This window comes from Tachypleus tridentatus, unplaced genomic scaffold, assembly GCF_004210375.1.
Source record: "Tachypleus tridentatus isolate NWPU-2018 unplaced genomic scaffold, ASM421037v1 tig00692534_pilon, whole genome shotgun sequence".
Classification (NCBI taxonomy): domain Eukaryota; kingdom Metazoa; phylum Arthropoda; class Merostomata; order Xiphosura; family Limulidae; genus Tachypleus; species Tachypleus tridentatus.
Window position 1 is genome coordinate 22,797 of NW_027467904.1, and position 21,778 is coordinate 44,574.

Sequence of the window (21,778 nt, forward strand, 5' to 3'; positions counted from 1 at the left end):
TCCATTTAATGTTTAAAAATTATTAACAAGTAGAAATTCTAACCGCTTATCAATGATAGCTCACCAGCTATGAAAATTAAATTGTTTTCTTTCATTAGTTCACGCTATTAGTCGCAAATAGTGTCCTTCCTTGAAAATTAATTATAACCCTTTCGTAGCTCAAAAGGTTTTGCTAATATATGGGCTAAAATTCATACTTAAATATTATGTCATTTTAATTTGATATGTGTTAAGCCTTAAATAGTTATCAGTAGCATAAAACGTTTTAGTTGGAATAGTGTTTATAAATCACTCAAAAGCAAAAAAAAAGCAATCAATATTTTCTTGTTATTTCCACACGTTCAGAACAACAAACCGTTTACTCTTTTATAATGTGTTTATATACATCAGAAAATAAGAAAAAAAATTCTCTAATTAAAGTAAAAGTTTGTTGTTGCTCTCTAAATATTTACCTCTTTATGTATTTTCCCAAGTGTCTTTATAGACCTGCTTCAAGCAAACAAACGTAGGGAATACTCATCGATATCAATAGACTTGAAAAGAGAACATCTTTTATTTCTTAACCTTTTAAACTGGTAACTAGTTACTTTAACTGTTAGATGTTCTTAACACATCTCGTAGTTTTCCAATATTCTTCTAAATATACCACATCATCTTGCTACTTATTCTGTGTAACAATTATAACTGTCATGCTTTTAAGAAGCCCGAAACAAAAAAAAATTTGATAATCTGCACCAACAAAAAAAAATACTTATGTTAATAAATCCATGAGTTTGTTTTTGTTGTTGTTTTAACTTAAAACTACATTACGAGTCCTAAGTTATATTTTAATTCCATAGTTTCGAAAATTCATCCTTCTCCGATATGCTGTGATATCACGAATATCTAGAGCAGTCATAACAATTCAAGACTTGGTCAAACTATTTTAAATTACTCAGCCAAGCCTTCAGGTATCAATATTATTTCTCGTATCTTATTTTTATTCATTTTAAACGATTTATTGCGGGAATCTTCGTTTGCTTTGGTCACTCATCATTAATTTGAAATAAGAAAAACTTAATAATTTAATGAAACTAAATAAAAAAACGTTTTATCGAAATACGTTTCAGGTTTGAAATTATAAATGATAAGCCTACACAAAATCAGTTACATAGGATTCTTGATTCTTAAATGTAAATGTTGCTTCCACTATTACCTACACATGTGTGAGGTTAATGGCCCATTCATAGTTATCTTGACTGACAAACCTATATATTATAATATGGAAACACATAGGTAATTTCTGAACAGTCTCTTAGAAAGTGTTCTTACCTTTATAAGTAATGAAAAATTATGTCTTCGTTGTTGCAACACAACTATTAAAATGGTAAAACTGAAATAAAATTCCAGAAAAGATCTGTTATTAGTTACAACATCATTTGTTAAAATCGATCTCTGAAATTTCTCATTTAATTATTTTGCTATATATGCGTGTGAAGTATGCTATAATGCTTGCGCATTTTCATTCTGTTTCCCGCAAAGGGGAGATTAAGCTTAATTTTGAAGAAAACACTTAAAAACTTTAAATTATTAAAGAATATTTAAGCTACCAAAACTATATACGTTTTAAATTGCATTCAATGCTTATAAACATTAATATAATTTTTGGTTCCACCCGTTGACTTGTAACGTATCAAACTCGTTTCCCTTAGCTTTTCGATGTTTTAAACAAGCAGTTTCTTGTTTAAAACTGATCATTTTATCATTTGATATGAAGAAGCTTGTTTTCTCCCTTTATATTGCAACAGGTATATCATTAATGTGCGATACGACGAATCCCCATCGCACCAAACACGATCGCTCTTTCAGCCGTGGGGGCGTTGTAAAGTTACGATCAATCCCAGTATTCGTTGGTAAAATAGTAACCCAAGAGTTGTCAGTGGGTGGTGATGATTAGCTGCCTTCCATCTAGTCTTGTTGTTCAAAATTAAGGACGGCTAGCGTAGATAGCCCTCGTATAGCTTTGCACAAAATCCAAAAACAAACAAACAAACGATACGAGTTGATTCACATACCACCCTTATTTACACGGACATGACAATTCTTGGAGTAAACACTATTAATTTACATATCTAATTTTGACTGAAATAGATCTGTCAATCATATCAGTACTTTTAAACTTTGGTGTTAAACGTCAAAAGCTGGTGAAGTAACTTAGCTAGTAGGCTTAATATGTGCAAAAACAACCAACACGTTAAGCTGCAAATATCTTATTTTTACATTCCTTCCCATTAATTTATTAAGGATTTTAAATAAAAAATATGTTTGTTACACCTTGAATTATAACCTACAATGAACAATGGGTTTGGGTTGTTTTGAATTTCGCGCAAAGCTACACGAGAATTATCTGTGCTAGTCGTCTCTGATTTAGCAGTGTAAGATTAGAGGGAAGGCAACTAGTCATCACCATCCAACGCCAACTCTTGGGCTATTCTTTTACCAACGAATAGTAGGATTGACCATAACATTATAACACAACCACGGCTGAAAAGGCGAGCATGTTTAGAGCGATTGGGAACAATAGGACTAAACTTGCTGTTTTGCATGATTTATTTATTAGATATTGCAACTAATGACAGTAATTCATATACAGCACTTTTAAAATATTCAGTCTTTATGTATGTTTACTTTCGGAATAACATTTTCGAATACAAATGTATATTTGTCTTATTTTATTAAGGGAATATGATACTATCTAGACAAAATAACTTACCACATAAGACTTGATCAGTAGCTAATTATTCTGAAAGGTGAAAAAGTTATTCACATTTTATACATTTGAAAAGTGCATCCATAAAGTGACTTTATTTAAAATCAATTTAACTTTATTAATAAAGATTAAAACTCGACTTTTTTGTTGAAATAAACAGAAAAATCATCATCAAAAGAAATTGTAACTTTATACTTCAAACTAAATGGATTATAATCATTAAAACATCGAAGCGATAATTAAGCAGAGTATTGTTTCTCAAGTATCATGATAGTTTCTGAATAACGATAAAATATTACGCTTGTATTTCATAAATAAATGTATTTAATACGTAAGACATCTGTCAAACTAATTCTGTTTCCAGGTTTTATTGTATTGCGTGATAAGTTGTATGATTGTTTTATCAGCTCGTTAGATATATCTTATCTCTATTTTCGTGTATTGTTCATATCCTAATATTTTAGCATTATTTCATTTTAACATATAATATTTTTTCTGACATGATGAGCTAATGCAAACACTTGTATAACTATTGTGCTACTGATTTGCGATTTTCTGCTTGTTTGTTGGTTTTTTGTTTTTCGAATGTATTTGAGTTCATATTCACAAGAGATATTGTAAAGAGTAGTTTTGCCTTCCATTATTTTTAATTTCTTCTTTATCTGGTGTGCATGATATCCATTGTTAAGCAGAGTGATTCTGAACTGTTTGCCCCTCATTTCTCTCAGCACCATCTGTATCACAAATATGTTATTATTATTGACTGCGTTTGAGTTGTTCTGCGAATTTTTAAGTTTTATAACATCATTATTGATAATTTTCTTGTTATGTAATTATGCTCAGAAAAGAAATACAAATCAAAATTGACTACTCAGGTTTATTATAAAAATTATCAAATATGTACTCTAGTTATTAGGCTGATAACATCTGTATCAGACTTTTAACATCATAACTGAGTGTGCTATCTCACGAAGTTTATTAGGTGAATATAAATAGAATTTCATTACTATCTTGCAATATAAATTAATTCTATAAAAGTATTATTAACATAATCGATGACATCTTGAGTAACTTACGAAACCTTTTCAACATTAATGTCAGATTTTATATCATCTTGTCATATTTATTACTGATTAAATCACACCTTCATACGAGAGTAATGCTAGAGTTATAAGAAATTATTCAATAACTTCTGTATTATATTATGTTTGTAAAACAATATAAATAAAACAAAAAACGGTAATCTTATATAATATCAAGTTTTTATTTAAAATAGTATGAATTAAATTCAACTAAACACTTTCAAACGAATTAAGATTTAAGAATGAAATAATTATTAATACAATCTTCAACATTGTTATTTTGTTCATTTAAGTTATTTTTACATGTTATATTTAAGTGTGAATGTAAATACTGTGTCAAAAAGGAAATCTCTCCAGTATATACAATACACCTAATAAGAACGTATTAGGTATGAAATTTACTTACTATATATAAACAAGACAAAATACATTAAACGTACAAAAAAAATGTGTTAAGGTTTACACAAGTTAGTTTTTCCATCACGAAACAATATAAAATGTTGTATAATAACAATAATTAGCATCTATATAAATATAACATTTTTCTCACTGTAACCAAACGAAATATTTAATATGCACACACATTCTGTAAATTTTGGACATAACATATTCATATATAAACTATTGAAACACAGAACAACAATGTCATTGTAGAGAAAATTTGAATTTCTTTATTCGCAAGAAATGCATATTATATATATACAACATCTTCCGTTATATGCTTTGTTTTATGGCTCGCAGGAAATTCGCTTTTATGTAAATTGATTAATTTATACAGATTTGGACAGTGGAATAGTTTTGAGTTAAATTTAGATAATTTTTTTATCTTCAAGTATGGTTCGCATTTTAATATTATTCCATTTCGTTATTTCATATTCTTCTCTGATATAATGGGCTGTGTTACACATAGATCGTATTATAGTCTTAAATCAAAATATTGAAAGTTTTATTTTATGACACGTAACAGTTGTCGCAGTTTTAATAAGTAAAATGTAGCGCATTAACCCACAGTATATATGTATATTTGTATATAGCAAGTCATAATCGTTAAAAGTAATTTATCTTCACGTTCACAACTACACTTAATAAAGGTATTTTTCCATATTTTAAGTTTATGAACAAACTCCAGCTTTCCAACTTGCAATTAGCAAATACCGTCCTGTTTCAGAAATAAGTATATAAGTATGCTAAATAAATACGAAATAGTTTTCAATCACAAAGTTAAAAAGTTATGAAAGATGTCCTAATCAAATGATTACCATATTTCATGTTAGATTTTGAGCTTACTCTGACTTCAAGTTCAATAACGATATCTTAGCAGAATTCAATGTATTGTATGTATCATTTTGTATGCAATGGACAACATGGTCATTTCTACAGCACATTCGCTTCCTATATGTAGGACGTAACGCATAAAGAACTTCTGATTGTTATGAAGTCTGTTTGCCATGCAAAGCATGCAAAATGTAATGGACAACATAATCATTCCTGTAGCCTGTTCATTATATATATATATATACACTCTGCAACATGAGAGGAATAATACCATGATCGCCCCCGCGTTTCTTTGTTGTACAAAACAAATTTAGTGCAATGAATGATATAATCATTGTTGAAGCTCGTACGTTCACAGTATACAACATTTAACATTAATAAATGGCACGGTATTAGCTGAAATACATATGTTATGAATTTGATGTGTCGGTTGTCTGAGTTTTGAAATTCGCTTGAAACTACTCGAAGACTATCTGGTCTAGCTGTTCCTAATTTAGAAATGATAAAAAATAAAGAAGGTAGCTAGTTAACACCACTTATCTCCAACTCATAGGCTACTCTTTTGCTACTGAAATATGGATTTTACTGTAATATTATAACAACCTATGTCTGAATAGGCAAGCATGAACTCATTAACCTTAAGTTAATGTAAGATACAATGAGAAACTTGATTACTGACTTTGCTGTATATAACATATATCAAATAATACGATCAATAATCCAAGATGTACTTTATACGCTACGTTTAAGATGTAATATATATTGTGGCCTTTGCTGAAATCCGTAAAAAAGTAGTTAAGTTGGCAGAACACGATGAATATAAATATATAAAAATATCCGGTTTTCACTTATATATCATACTTCAACTGGACTTAGAGCATATAACATTGCCAACTATGTGTATTAAATGAAGAACAGTAACATAATATGAATAACCAGTAAAGCAGTTTTCTTTAAATCCGAGACAAGTGCTCCCTTCAAGAACAAATTATTAATCAAGTTAAACTCATTAAAATTCTTGAAGTTAGATGTTTGTTTGAGAAAACAAAACGTTTCAATTTATCACTCACACAAACACTGAAATCTAACATTGAGCTTCCAATAATAAATGTTTGAGCAGGCTATTGTTGTCTCCACTTGAACTTCTTCTGCCGGTACTGGTTGAGTGTCTTTTCTTCTATTATGACTACATACTCTTGTCACAATCACGAAACAAATGAAGAATGCTGGTATCACACTTACACTAACCCCTACAGCAACATACAAAGTTGGAAACGAGTAACAATTATCATCACATCCAGATGGACAATGAATTACTCCATCACACCAAAGGTCACTACTAATGCACACTTGAAGCTCAGGGCATTCATTTTGACAGTTAATATTCCTTACTAACTTTCCTGAACTAGATTTTATATAAGGCTTTAACACTTCTAGCCAACTAAAGGAAAGCTCACCTCCTATGACGAAAACTCCTTCAATAACCAATTGATCGGTTTGAGAATGGTTTAGTACGTCATATTCCGATTCCCAAAAAGGACTTAACACCTCAATCTTTTCTTGAAAGTGGCTTGGCTTCTCAACGCAAGTGATCTTTATTGGATTGTTATGAAATTTACTGTAAATTAAAAGCCTGTTTCCATAGCAACTTTTATCCTCTGGGCTACCCTTCGTGAAAAAATATAACAACCTGTGTAACTGTGCTACAATAACCCATCTACATCTATATGGTAGAAAATTTAGTAGAGCAGCAGAAGGAACATTTAACGATACATCTCCAGTAGGTCCATGAAGAGTTTCCTCATTGGCACAATACTCACGGGTAATGAACTCATACATGCCTGAAAAGTGAAAGTTCTTAAAGTCATCTTCAGTGGACATTCGTTCCACTATAAAGAACAGTAGTATTACATTATCTACCAATTCTAATATAAGAGTGGAAGGTATCATAGAACTGGAACCACACACACAATCTCCTGTTATATCTAGCCCTCCACTTTTCTCTGTTGTGTTAACAAATCCATACCTAGTAGGAGACCAACAGAATTGGCACGTATAACGTCTGCTTACAGAATCAAAGTGTGTAATGCATCCTTCATTTTCTCTTCCTAACGATATGTTTTGAATGGTAATTCGAACTTTTCTTGTGGTAGTCCTTCGAAATAGAATGAACATCGCAAGTTGGAATTCCCACCTCTACCGTAAAAAAACACACTTCCGGTGATCGCACTTTTCCACTAGCGGCTATTCTGCTGATGAAGCGTCGATCACAACGCGCTTCGTTGACAGGATAGCCGTCTTGCTCGGTATCAATAAACTCATACCTGGCAAGAAAAGTACTTGAAATGAACTTAAGTTTCGAGTGTTCATAAATGGTAAATATAACGCTCGTCTCAGAGCCAGCTGATAGATAGCTCTCTCAGGTACTCGACAAGGACGGAGAGGAACTAGATCAGGTGTATCGCGAGCATGAGTGCACGTGCGAGGATATAATTTTTCACAATAGGTGCTAATAAAACCGCCAAAACCAAATTTTTCTATCTGGTGGCTTTTATGACGATTATCAGCAAATGGGTCGTAAATCTGAAGTCTTGCCACATCACACTTTTCTTCTTTTGACCATACTTGAGAATCAGGGATAATAAAATGAAACAAAATATAGCCATATTTTTGTAGAAGATGTTCTGCCAATAAAATTAAAAATACAAGTAGTATTTGTGGAAAGAGTGTGATGAGGGTTGTATATGGAACCACTTCTTTTTCTATTACCATATAGATAGAATTCACACTTTCCCCTCTTCGCCATAAACACTGAATTTGGACGAAATCTCACCGAAGCACTAAGTTCAAGAAGGGATCTACGAAGTGGTTGGTATGGGTAACTTAGAAGCTGGACCAGAGCCGTAAAGACCTGAATATCTTTAACCAATAGATTTTAATTATTGTATTAACCTTTTATGTTCAATTAATTATAAATGCGTTATTCTTAAATGTATTTTTGTTACGATTAAATTATAAATGATTTAATTAATTAATTATAGACATAAATATACATGTATTCTCTACTTTGTGGTACTATTATGTAATCATAAATTATGACGGTCTAGCAACACCTTTGATGACATCACTCTTCTTTCCACCCTCTCCTAAGGCACCCAATTAGATCGTGTGTCCTGAATGGGAATCTAACTACTGATGTAGGAAAAAGCTGGTAAATAAAGTTTTCATTAGCATATGTGACAGAAACATATGAATATGGTAAGTTTGTGGACTATGTTAGCTAGTCTCAAACCATTATGACATAACAACTACATTTTAACCGTAACAAATGAACCCATAAACTGCTACGTATTGGGATGGGCAGGTTGTATTATAGTCACTAATAAGCTTATTGTTAAATTATCATTACTTATGATGATTGTGAAGTAATTTACTAATTGACTTTAAACTGGATATTTATAGAATCGTCTACAAAAAACATGAATTTATTTTAACAACTATTTGTGAATATTTTATATTCAGCATTATCTCCATTCTTAATCCTTTGCATTTGTTTGCACGTACCACATAAGCTTGACTTTATTCAAGACCTTAGGCACTCAGTTGTAAGCAATCAAGGCTGATATTTTTATAGAGCTTACCTTGTGTGACAGCAGTAGTAATCCAATAAATAATTCACTTTTATTGCTGTAATTTATATTTGAAAAAATATAAAAGAAGAACAAACACATACTTATTACCATTTAAAACAACAAATCAATGTGAAAAAATATAATCTGAAACTGCACATATACTAAAATTAGTGCTCACTTTTGCAGTTTGTAACACCCTGGAGAATGTTAATTGGAAACAATAGGATGTTTGCTTCTTTGAAAAAAAGAAACTTGATATGAGTGTGTATATTAATATCTTCTCATTTCTTCCTTCTCCAAACGAATAGATACGTTTACTTTACACATAATAAATTTGATGAAAATATTTACCTTCTTCATTGCAATACTTATTATTGGTCCCATCGTCAAAATTCATACAAAAATGCACATTCGTAAGTTACATGTTCTTGCATATATATATTTAAACTTACACGCTAAATCATGCTTCGTCACATTAATATCACAACTGAGCTCACAAAATTCCTTAAAATCGTTAAATTTGTAGACACTATTTACTATTTCTATGACATGTGGTTGAAATATTATCGTACAACCCCTTTAAAATAAAGTTAAACACTGCTTTTTTATTGACAAAAACAATATCTAAAAGAAATATTCAGTAAAAGAAAAAAAAACCTCGTACTTTTAAAACAATTTTATGTAATAACTAACTTCTGACACAAAATAATCTTATGTAATACGAGAATAGCGTAGCCGACTACAAAAAATTACAATACCTCAAAGAACTTCGCTTGATAATCATATTATACACTGCTCAGTTTTTGCTATCTCTTAATTATGGCCAACATGGCCAGATGATTAAGGCACATGACTCGTAATCTAAGAGTCGCGGGTTCGATTTTGTGTCTCACCAAACATGCTCGCCCTTCAGCCGTAGGGGCGTTATAATGCGACGGTCACTCCCACTACTATTTGTTAAAAGAGTAGCCCAAGAGTAGGCGATGGATGGTGATGACTAGCTGCCTTCCCTCCAGTCTTACACTGCTAAATTAAGGACGGCTAGCACAGATAGCCCTCGTGTAGCTTTAAACGAAATTCGAACCAATCATTCATTTATTAAAGTCATGCTTCTATGCAATAAAGATTGGCTATGCTTTTCTGGTAAGAATAAAGCTATTTTATAAGTAAGATGGGTAGTGTAAACTAACGATTTATATTTTTTATATTTACCTGTCATATAATGACTATACATTTAATCTAATTTGTTGAACAGTTCAGATGATCTTTTCTTTGCCTATAGAGCTTTAAAACTTTGATTTTTTTTCTCTATGCTGAAGCATTTGTTTTCATTTTATATGGTATGAAGTATATTGTATTTTAAGATTAAAATGTAACTCAAACGAAGAATATTTTATTTATAACAAAGCTATACCACTGTTGTAAAATTATATCTTCTTCCCTTTAATTTTATTTACATTCAACATTTGATGATGAAATGAATTGGAATTCAGCCTACTTTAATAAGAAAACACTTGATAGGTGTGATCTGACTTTTTATTTCTCTTACAGTTCACGACATTTTACCTCAATAACAAGTATGGTAACCAGAAATAACAAGAGCAACATGGCACCAATGTTTTCTATAATTCACGGGTACTCTTGGCAACTTCTCTAATAAAACTCTTTCCAGGGCATCCTTAGAGTTATTTCACTATACTTGATGCGTGTTCTGAACAAATCTTACGTATCCTCAATGGGATTGAAGTTTAATAAGAATTCTTGTTACTTCAATTGGTCAAAACCTCTTTATCAAAGAATGCATGAACCAATTTAACACATTTTGGGTTGCATTGGCATCCATTTGGGTGATGTCAAGACCAATTACACCATCATATTGCAACACAAAGAAGCGTGAGATGTAACGTCTATAACGTTGATAACATTTTACAGAATATAGGTAAGTAGATCTACCAATGCTAAATTATACCATAACATACTTCAATCACCAAACTTTGCTCCACTTTCTCACAGGAAAATGGAACTTAATGTTGGGGTGTATAGAATTAACGTGGTTACTAATTTTGAACACAAAGACTAGAAGAAAGGCAACTAGCTAACACCATCCACATCAACTCTTGAGCTACTCTTTACTAATATAATAATGTTAGTTGACTGTCACTTCTATTATGTACCCATAGATAAAAAATGCGGAGAACGTTTATACGGCAGTATAAATGACAAATAGACTTAGAAGTATTATACTTTTAATTTTAATGATTAAAGGATCGTGAACTGATATTACACTTTTTTTTTTTAAATTATTCTACACTGTTGGTTTAGCTTATACACTTATGACTATTCTACATCTTCTAGGCGAGTTGAACCTCATAGGATGTCAATAGAATCTCTGGTAGAAACCGCGTTACCTTAATACAAATTATAGATTTCTAATGTGTAACATATCAGTAGTATTTCTAATCAGTTTGTTATCTAGGATGGTATTCAGCAATTTATAATTTAGTTCTGATATATACTTATTTTACTCTTGATGAATAATTTTTATTAATACAACTTAATTATGGAAATAAAATCTTATTTTTAATTTAAAAACTGAGAATGTTGGTGTTTTAAATTAAGCTATGGGCTATCTGTGCTCTCCCCACCACGGGTATCGAAACTCAGTTTTTAGCGTTGTAAGTCCGCAGACATGTCGCTAAGCCACTGGGGACAAAAAATGGAAATAATAAATAAAATAAAACAAGATATGTACGGAAATCACAGAAATTGCATTGTATTCAGCCACATTTGTCAGTAAAAGTAAATTAACTTTAAGACATATCAAAAGAAAATTAAAACATGAACTGAACGGTAATGATACACTAAGAATGTTTTTATCTATACTTCTGAAGAAGAGCTGTTTTAAATCTGAAGCATTAGGCTTAATAACATTTTTATTCATTTATCGTAAATCAAGACTCGCGATATCTGACATTTCCAATGATGAGAGAAGTTTCTGAAGAACTGTTATGATGTTCCAGAACGGAAAACACTTCCATAAACTATTTAAGCTTTTAATATTTCTAAAGAAACATAATGTCTGTTCTATATACCAAAATTGTATTTGGGAGAATATCTCTGTGCCAGATTAATTTCTTATTTTCTCATCTACACTGCTACAAGTGACAGATATATTTCCATGCACCAGTTAAACGTACAGATGTTTCCTGCTTCATCATCCACATAAGGTATGAGGCGTTCTTTGCTCCACAAACAGAAGCTACTTGTAGCTCATATGCACTAGCTACAGCTTCTGACATTCCTGTTTTATACCAATTGAAGCTGACAATATGCAACAGCAAATTAAGTAAGAATGCAAATACGTCTGCTGTAAGAATTTAAAGCTACATATATTTCTTCCTATACTGGAAGAAACTGGTAACGTTCTCATTTTAGTTGCTAACTTCGAACTCGACCCACGAGTGTAGTTTTGTAAATTTGTTTGTTTTAAATTTCGCACATAGCTACACGAGGTCTATCTGCGCTAGCCTTCCCTAATTTAGCAGTATAAGACTAGAGGAAAGTTAGTTGTCATCACCACACACCGTCAACTCTTGGGCTACTCTTTTACCAACAAATAGTAGGCTTGACCCTCACTTTCTAACGCCCTAAAAAGGGTGAGCATGTTTTATGTGATGCGGATTCGAACTCGCGACCCTGAATTTATGAGTCGAGTGCCCTAACCACCCGGCCATGGTGGGGCCTCTCTGTAAGTAGCGATAAGGAATGATAAAAAAATTATTTCCGTAAATTTACACACATTTAAGACGAATTAACTCCGAAACTAATTAGACTTGTTATTAATTTGACAAGAGTCCATGTTACAAAGATGCGTGTATGGTTAAAAAAATTAAAACACCACACTTCAAAGATTATTGTGTTGTTTACAGTTAACTCTTCTATTTTAAGACAGCTTTCGTTAATTTACAGGTTCTATATATTTTTTACTACTTCGTTTTTTTTCTTTTCTTTTCCACAAATGTCGGTCGAAAATGTTTGGAAAGATACTCTTTACTCCAGACTCTCATAATTTTCTACTACACAGTAACTGTTATGGCATATTGTGCTAAACACACAGTTTCGAAACCCGTGGGCACAGCAGAGATAGCCCATTGTGTAGTTTTGTGTTTAACAATAATTTAACTGTAAACAGATCCGCTATCAAATATTATAGCTTAAAGCTGATAATAGTTTTTACTAATATTGAAATACCTTTAAAGTAACTTAAAAAAACGTGAAGTTTACCTGTTTCTTGATAAAAAACCATTTAGAATCGAAATCTCATTAATTCGATCGAGCGTGGTCTGTTGGTTAACGTATAGGACTATAAATATACACATATATATATATATATCAATCTGCTCGTCAGTCTTTTACGCTTTGTTATCGAAATAAAAATTTTGCTCCACGCTTTAGATAGCCATAAGTGCGTTAAATTGGTTACAGTCAAACCCTACTGTTCAATCAGATAAAAATAACTCACGAGTTGAGGTTTGCTGTTACCTTCCTTTCTTTGTGAACCTGACAATGACCGAAGAAGGTTGAAATGTTGTTCCCTCATCTACGTAAAATATTTTCTCAACCCAAACGAGCCGTTTTTTACATATATTTTTCTCTACAAGTGAGTTTTCTCGACATCACTGAATACTATTTCAGATTTATTATTAACTTTTCATATAGAAATGGTTCAGAGGGTGAAAATTGGGGAACACATAGTTACAAGTTATAATTGCTGTATTAGGTTCAGCATTTTACTGAATATGAAAATAAGAAATAATAGTATTTAAGTTAAAATTTCAAAACACATTTTGAAGGGATACAACAAGAATTATCTATTCTGAATTGAGCAGCTGAGCAAATAGGGGAAAAAAATTTATAAACTTTTTTCTGTACTCAAATATATAATTCTTAAAGAAAGAAAAAGAGTAACCAGAGGTTGCCTTAGAAAGGTTTGTTTGTTTTGGAATTTCGCACAAAGCTACTCGAGGGCTATCTGTGCTAGCCGTCCCTAATTTAGCAGTGTAAGACTAGAGGGAAGGCAGCTAGTCATCACCACCCACCGCCAACTCTTGGGCTACTCTTTTACCAACGAATAGTGGGATTGACCGTCACATTATACACCCCCATGGATGGGAGGGCGAGCATGTTTAGCGCGACGCGGCGCGAACCCTCATGGGCAAGATAATATTTCCCTCAGGATTTTGAAGAATTGGATGTCTGAGCCATTTGCTACTATTTTTTTTGTAAGTTCTTGACTAGTCAACAAGGATTAATGAATTCCGAATTACCTAATATCATTCATATCTTCAAGGGAAGTGATAGCAGTTATACCAGTAGTTATAGACCTATTAATCTCACTTAAATTGTGGAAAAAAGTTTGAAAGTCTGAAAGAAGATGCTTTGTGAAGTAATTTAACAAAGTTTAAAATTTTATTAAAAAGTCAACACTAGGGGGAAATATTGCCCTAGGAATCTTTTAACATTCTTTGGAAAGGTCATTGCTTATGTAGATGAGGGTAAAAGTACAGATTTGTTATATCTGGATTCTTGGAAATCATTTGACAAGGTGACACATAAAATGCTGGAAAAAATTCTTTGACTGTGAATAATAAGTTAATTGAGAAGAAGAGAGGTTAGATATTAGAAGTGGAGTATCTCAGGGCTCAGTCTTGGGATCTTTGCTTTTTTTTTATTTACAACAAGATACAAATGAAGGAACACAATAAATTACTTTTAATATTATAGATATACTAAAATGTATTGCTAACTGTGAAGAGAATGCTACTGCTTTACAAATGGATTTATCATGTAGAGAGTTCTGGAAATAAATGGCAAATTGGCTTAAATTATAACAAATGTAAGATGATGCATATGGTTTACCATAATTTAATCTATATGTACAAGTTGGATGATAATCACTTTAACAGTGTCATAAAAGAAGTGTTCTTAGTGAAATAGTTGATTGGTCCCTAAAACCAAAGCAGTGTGCTGTTGCTAGTGGAATAGAGGAAAAAGATTTTCAGGTTATTCCTTCAGAAATATTGAACACAAGTCTAAAGAAGTTACAATTTCTTTGTATAGGTTATTGTTAGGATGCATTTGGAATATTTTGTTCAGTCTTGGCCTCATTACTTCAAGAAAGACCTTGAATTGTTGGAAGGGGTTCAGAAGAGTGTTATAAGTATGGTATCTGGGATGGTTGAGTTGTCTTATAAGAAGGGATAAAAACTATCCTATTGTTTTCACTTGAAAAAAAGAGAAAAATTTGGATTAAATCTGATGGCAGTGTTTAAGATTGTAATAGGAATTAATAGTTTTGATGCATTTTTTTTTCATATTTAACAGTTAAAGTACAAGAACTAGGGAACAAAATTATAAATTTTGGCAGGGCAGGAGTCATCTTCACTTAAGTCCAATTTTATTTTTCATAGAGGATGGTTGGTCTTGGCAATGGGTTACTTTCTGGTGTTTTGGATACAGTAAATATAAGCCAGTTTAAAAAAAAAAAAAAAAGCTTTAAGTGTTGTTTTATGAATTTGTTTATTGATAAATAGTTTTAGTTTATTTTAGACGACAGAAGAGCTGAGATGTTTTTGTTGTTTTTTAATTTCAAGCAAAGCTACACAACTGTGCTAGTTGTTTATAATTTAACAGTAAAGACTAGATAAAAGGCAGCTAGTTATCACCACACACCACCAACTCTTGGGCTACTCTTTTATTGATAAATAGTGAGATTTACTGTCACATTATAATGCTCACAGATAAAATTGTGCACATATTTCATGTAATGGGGATTTGAACCCTCATCCCTTAGATTATAAGTTGAGTGTCCAAACCACATGGCCATGTTGGCCCCAAGTGAAGATAAACCAATAGGTTTCATACTGTCTCAAAACATGTTTATTTCTGAGAGTAACAATACAAACTGAAAAATAATATGCCTCTCGATAGATCGGTTTAATATTCTGCAGTATAATGTTTGGATGGTTTACAGTTTATTTCTGAGAAAATGATTGAGAAACAATTACAGTTGTGTTAAAAAATATAAGGAGATTAATGATAATATATTATGCAATTATAATGACTTTTCAGTATATTTTGCTGTACTTCCACTGTGCTGTCTTCCTTTTATTAGTGCTTATGAAGTTCTGAAAACAAGTTGAGTTTGTCCTTTAGGTCTAAAACTAGAAACCAACTAGCTACCAATCTTCCAAACAAATGAACAACATTAGTTGACAGTTTGAATAGCCAACTGCCACTTTACTATTCACATCCAGAATAACCAATGGAGAGACAACAGTTTGACATTCACAAAGTTAATGGTCATTCCTCAATTGCCATCTATCTCTGCATATCCCACATTAATCGTTTGGTTTAGTTACCTCTTTGAAGTTGTATTTTTTAGTAGATAAACATTCAGTAAGGCCACTTTATATTGTTTTGGAGGTAAAACTTGTACTTGCATCTAGATCATTGAAATAACCACATCCTGAGTTACTTATGTTTAATTAGTTGTTTTACATAATCAACACTATTACTTTTTCACATACCTCAGTTTTCATACAATTTCTAGTGAAATATAAAATTATTCTTCAGCATGTCTAATTGAGAAGTGTTCAGTAGACAATACTGCTATTTTTTTTTACTTGTATGAAATGTATAGTTTATGTCGTGGAAGCCGAAAGTGCACTTGCTACTTCGTATAGTACATTTGCTGATACTTCTGTGATTTTGTATAGTGACAGATTATAACAGTGGAAACTTTCAGTTCAGGACTATACATTGGGTCATTTAATTTTTACTATAATGGTCTGGGAACAAGCCAGTCATACTTTTCTTTTTATACCAATTATTTCTATAGTTATTTTGAATATATTATCTTTTGATATAACATAACCCACACCATTATAATATGAAAGCATTATAAAATTCAAATTTGAATATGATCTATTCATCTAGGACATTGAAAATAAGTTAAGAATAACACAACACAACACTTACTTTATTAAAAAATGTTAAATAGTGATGAATAATTATTGTAATACAAAACTAGCTTCTACACTAACAATTTGACCATTGTCTTCGTAGAATAAACACACAGTGTTTGTTCCAAGTAGTCATAAGTTACTTCTACCTGTTTAAAACTTCAGTTAAAATGTATACCAACAACTTATGTTTGAGGAGGCTAATAATATAGTGTGTAATATGCCATTCCTGTCTATCAATAGAGTTATGTCAACATTATTTTAGAAAGCAATAAATACTTCTTTATTTATCATTATTAAGTACTAATGAGCACTCATTCAGATATTTAAATAAGTTTTTGTGTATTGAGAGTTAAGCATATAGCTACACAATGGGCTATCTGCACTGTACTTGACACAAACACTGAAATAAGGTTTTAAAATAATGTAATGTGTTTCAGTGCAACAAGGGATGTGTTGGTCCATTTCAGCTTTCTCATTATCTAAGCCAAACTTAGACTATTAAATATGTAAATTAACAAATTTAAAACTAGCACTTTTCATTCACATATCTATCAAGCTTTAGTTTAAAAAATCAATCAAATATACTTCCTCTGCAACATCTGATGGCAACCCATTCAATAAGCCAACGATCCTATTTGAAATATAAATTATCTTCATTGAAACACTGCTTCTATCTTCCCTAAATCTATACTTGTCCCCCCCCCAAGTTCTGTAATTCTTTTGTTAAGTGTGAAAAATGTTGATGCATGAACATTATCAATTCTTTTTAAAATCTGAAACACTTCAATCAGATCCCCTTTAACTTTTTCTAAGACAAAATAATTTTAAGGAAGTAAATCTCCCCTTGTGTGACAGCCCTCCATTACAGGAATCATTCTTTGAACCCATCAGAACAATTTTAGTGTATTTCCAGAAGTACACAAAACTCCAAATGTGGTATAATTGGTGACCTATACAATGAAGTTATAAATTTCAGATCAGTATTCAACATTTTTTTAGATACAACCTAAAGTTCTGTTTGCCCTATCACTAGCAATAGCACAGTGCTTGAATGGTTTTAGAGATTGATCAGCTAGTTACACCAAGATCCTTATCTTTCATGACACTATTAAGGTTATTCCTATCCATATTATACTTAATTGGAATTATGATAACACAAAAAATTGCATTTATCATACTTAAAACCCTACTGCCCTCTATCTACTATTTCAGATGTGAAATACTGCTTAATTATTCCTTAGTGAAAATAAACTATGCAAAATTTAGTAATGCAGTCAGCAGATCCTAAGTTTCCTTTATCATCCCACTAGGGTCTGACCAACATTTTAACCTTTTTCTTTACCCTTATTGTAACTAGATCCTTAGCATTAATATTTAATTTTCACCTAAACTTTTTCCAAACATTCATTTTGATGCCCTAAGTTTCCTCATTTTTTTTTAATACCATAACAATTTAAATATCTTAAATTTATGATGCTTTTCTTTAATTTTCTCTTGCTCTTTATGACTCAACCTGGTTTTTATTTGCAGCTACCCTTTTCTTTAAGGAATATTTTTACCTTGAATATTTAAAGAAGAATCTCATCTAATCAGTATCTGCAAATAACCCAGATGGATTCAATCTCCTTGCTATTATTTTTGATATCATCAATTTCAAAAGGATGCAAATTAAATTTCACGTATAAAACCACTCCTCCTTTTGTTCTTTATCAACAACCTATAAACATGCATTTCAGAGGAATTTCTGTCATCAACATTATCTATGTGCAAGTTATTCTAGTTACATCAAAATTGTCCATTCCTTTTTGTGCTGTCATCATTTATTTTATACTTCTAGCACCACAGTAGTAACAATTAAACCTACCCTTATAACCACTTGTATCAATTCATGCATTAACTATAAAGATGTTGATAAAATAACCAAATTTTATTTTTATTTTCTTATCTATCTTACTTTATTTGTGCTGTTGATTTTATTTTCTAGCATAACAAACCACAATTATAATATTGCTTGCCATGTTTCTTGACCTAGAAACATTATTTTAACGTATTAGACAAGTTTTTTTTTTGTTGTTGCAATGCATCTTGTGATTTGAATTGTTACCTTATATCCTGTTGTTTATCAAATGTCTCGCACTTATAGAAGGTTTAAGTGATTTAGCTAAAAAAATGTAGAGACAGTCCAAATACATTTAATACAAAGGCAGAGATGCCAACTATTTCAAATGACTGAGCGATTGTAGACAGAGCCCTTTCACAGTTTTAGTGCTTAGAAAACGAGAAATACCCATCTATCACGAGCACTGATGGCGTAACTATTGATTCACCCACGTACCAAATATGGGCTAACACCGGCCAAACTATTGGTAGACGTCGGAGATACAAATATTTTTTATTATTTCAAGCACAAACATGATTATTGCAAGTAGCCATTTGGACTGTCTTTTATTTATTATCAAAATTTATTTGTATCTAACTAGTAATTTTCTTTTCACCCCTTTCAAGCCCTGGGGAAATAATTTATCACTTTATTGTATAGACCTATATTATATATAATAATTTGGGAGTTGCAACAAGTCATAATATTTGTCTGTATGAGCGTATAGTCATAATGTATACACCAAAATCGTAATGGTTGGCATCTCTGCAAAGGGAGCTTAGTTTTGAAACAAAATACTTGTTGCTTTTAGATTGACATTAAACCCATTAACGTTAGTTCAATGAAAAAATGTGATGCCATTTACTTCAAAACTTTTGTTACATTGTCAATGAGCAAGGACGAATTGTTTATTTTTCTCACTGCTGAAAGTAAAGGTTGACACTGATTTAGTAATAACCTGGGCTCCAGAGGAATTCATGTTACTGTTTTGTTTTTAAACTTAGGCCTTGTAGATATTTTAATGTGATTTAGATTGCATTATGCTCTCACTCATGTCATGAAATAGCACTGTTAATGAACAAAACCAGTTTTGTGTTGTTAAGAAGGTACTTGCATGTTGAATTTACATTATTCTAACGTATATTGTTATTAATTTATTTCAACTTGACAAACATGTTAAAACACAGTTTACAGTTCTCTAATTTAAAATTTAATAGTTAGTTCTTTTAAATAGATAAATACATAACACCAATACACATATTCAGTAAAACACACTTAACTCACTCATCTTGTTGTTTGTCAATCAATAAGAACAAAGCTACACAAAGGGATATCTTTGATCAGCCCACCCAACAAAGCTTGAAGAACCCAGATAGAAAAACTGTCAACAAATTTCACAGATTCCTTTCCTCTTCATCCACACTATGGTTGCAGGACAAATGTTTTTGCTGAAAACTTTCAGATTCCAAAGCTGAAGAGCCATTCTAGGAAGACCGTTTCCAGCATTACCATTGACTTCCCACCATCTAAGACAACTTTAAGATGAACAACTATGCCTAATGTATGATAACAGAAAGCAATATTGGAGCATCTTCTTTTAAGCCCTCAGGATTTTCTTTGGGTACTGCTGTTTAGTCTACAACAATTTTTTTCTTGTAGAATCTCAAGGTACCATTGCATACAGACAGAACTTTCCATTTTTCATTGGCATGATTGAAAATTCTTAAACTATTGTAAAGAATTTCGTGATTTTAAGACATGTAACAAATCCTTGAATTTATCCTGATTTTGTTGCATTCACTTATGTCTTCGTTCTTAAGCATTTCTTGCCTTCAACAGGAATATTAATGTCAGCTTTGCAGGATATCATTTCCATAAAAAAAAGTCTTATTATTGATAAATTTAAAAAATCAAACCACATGTAATAAAATTTGTACACCATTCACTTTTCATTATATTCCTTATTTAGTTATGAGAATAGTGATGAAATTAATATTGTTGTTATTTAACCTATCCATTTAGTTTGGACTTTTTCTTAAAACATAATATGGTATTTCCATTTTACATCTTAATCCTCATATAGAGACAATCACAGGTTGAACTACACATTTGTTGTGATAATTATTAATCATCAAAATTTGTAAAAATGCACTCCTTGTACCTTACAAATCTTTGTTTGATCCTTGTTTGGGTAATGTTTATTTTTGGTGTTCTAACTGAATGGGTTCACTAACCACAACTTGAAATGCAAAATATAGTAAAGTTAGGAAGAAAATCTTAATTAAAAAGACAGTAAAAAGTTCCTTCAGCCAGTGTGATCTTACTCAAGTAATAATGTTAAAATAAAGATATCAGATTTAAAATACTATTTGACATAATTATGGTTCAGGAATTTATCATAAGAATTAATATAAAATTAAGATGTGCTAGTAATTTTCTTAGTTTATTAATTATTTTATTTCCTTTAACATTATTTACAATGTGTATGATTTTAAAATTTTCTATGTGATATTGTTAGTGGTGGGTGATAATGATGTTGCCTTCCTCTGGGCTTTTAGCACTAAATTGGGGACAGCTAGTGCAGATAGTACTCTTTTTTTTTTATATAAAATCATGTCAATTACTTGAAATAAAAAAGAAATTGCTTCTTTTTAAGATAAGCAGGAACTTACACTATTTGTGTACTCACCACAGATATTGAAGTCTGGTTTTGTCCTTTGGCTTATCGCTGTGCCACTAGATCTGAAAATATTATCAAATATTGTTTAACATGTAAAATAGAAAACGTTTGAGCTTTGAATTTTTTATTGCTTTTATACACAATAGTGTGATCTTGGCAATTTCTGAGCAGTGGTAATACATAAACTCCACTGTTTATTTGAAAGAAACTTAGTTTTGCTAACATACTAAAGTTCTTATTACAGCTGAGAAACATCTAACCTTAAATTGCATTGATGTTGAATCTGCTACATTCCCAATCATAACAGTGAATTCAAAATAACAAAAATCTTCTCTCATGTTCTGCTGATATAATTTCCTAAAATTATATTTACTGACAATGTATGAGTGGTTTTCATCATTTGTTTGTATGCTTTCATAAGGCAAGTGTTGTTATTGCCTCAGTTCTACATGTG

At 31.3% G+C, this 21,778-nt stretch overlaps 1 pseudogene; it reads right to left on the reverse strand.

The window, feature by feature from the left end:
* Positions 1–4,571: 4,571 nt before the first annotated feature.
* Positions 4,572–12,037, reverse strand: LOC143243744 (uncharacterized; annotated as a pseudogene).
* Positions 12,038–21,778: the final 9,741 nt, after the last annotated feature.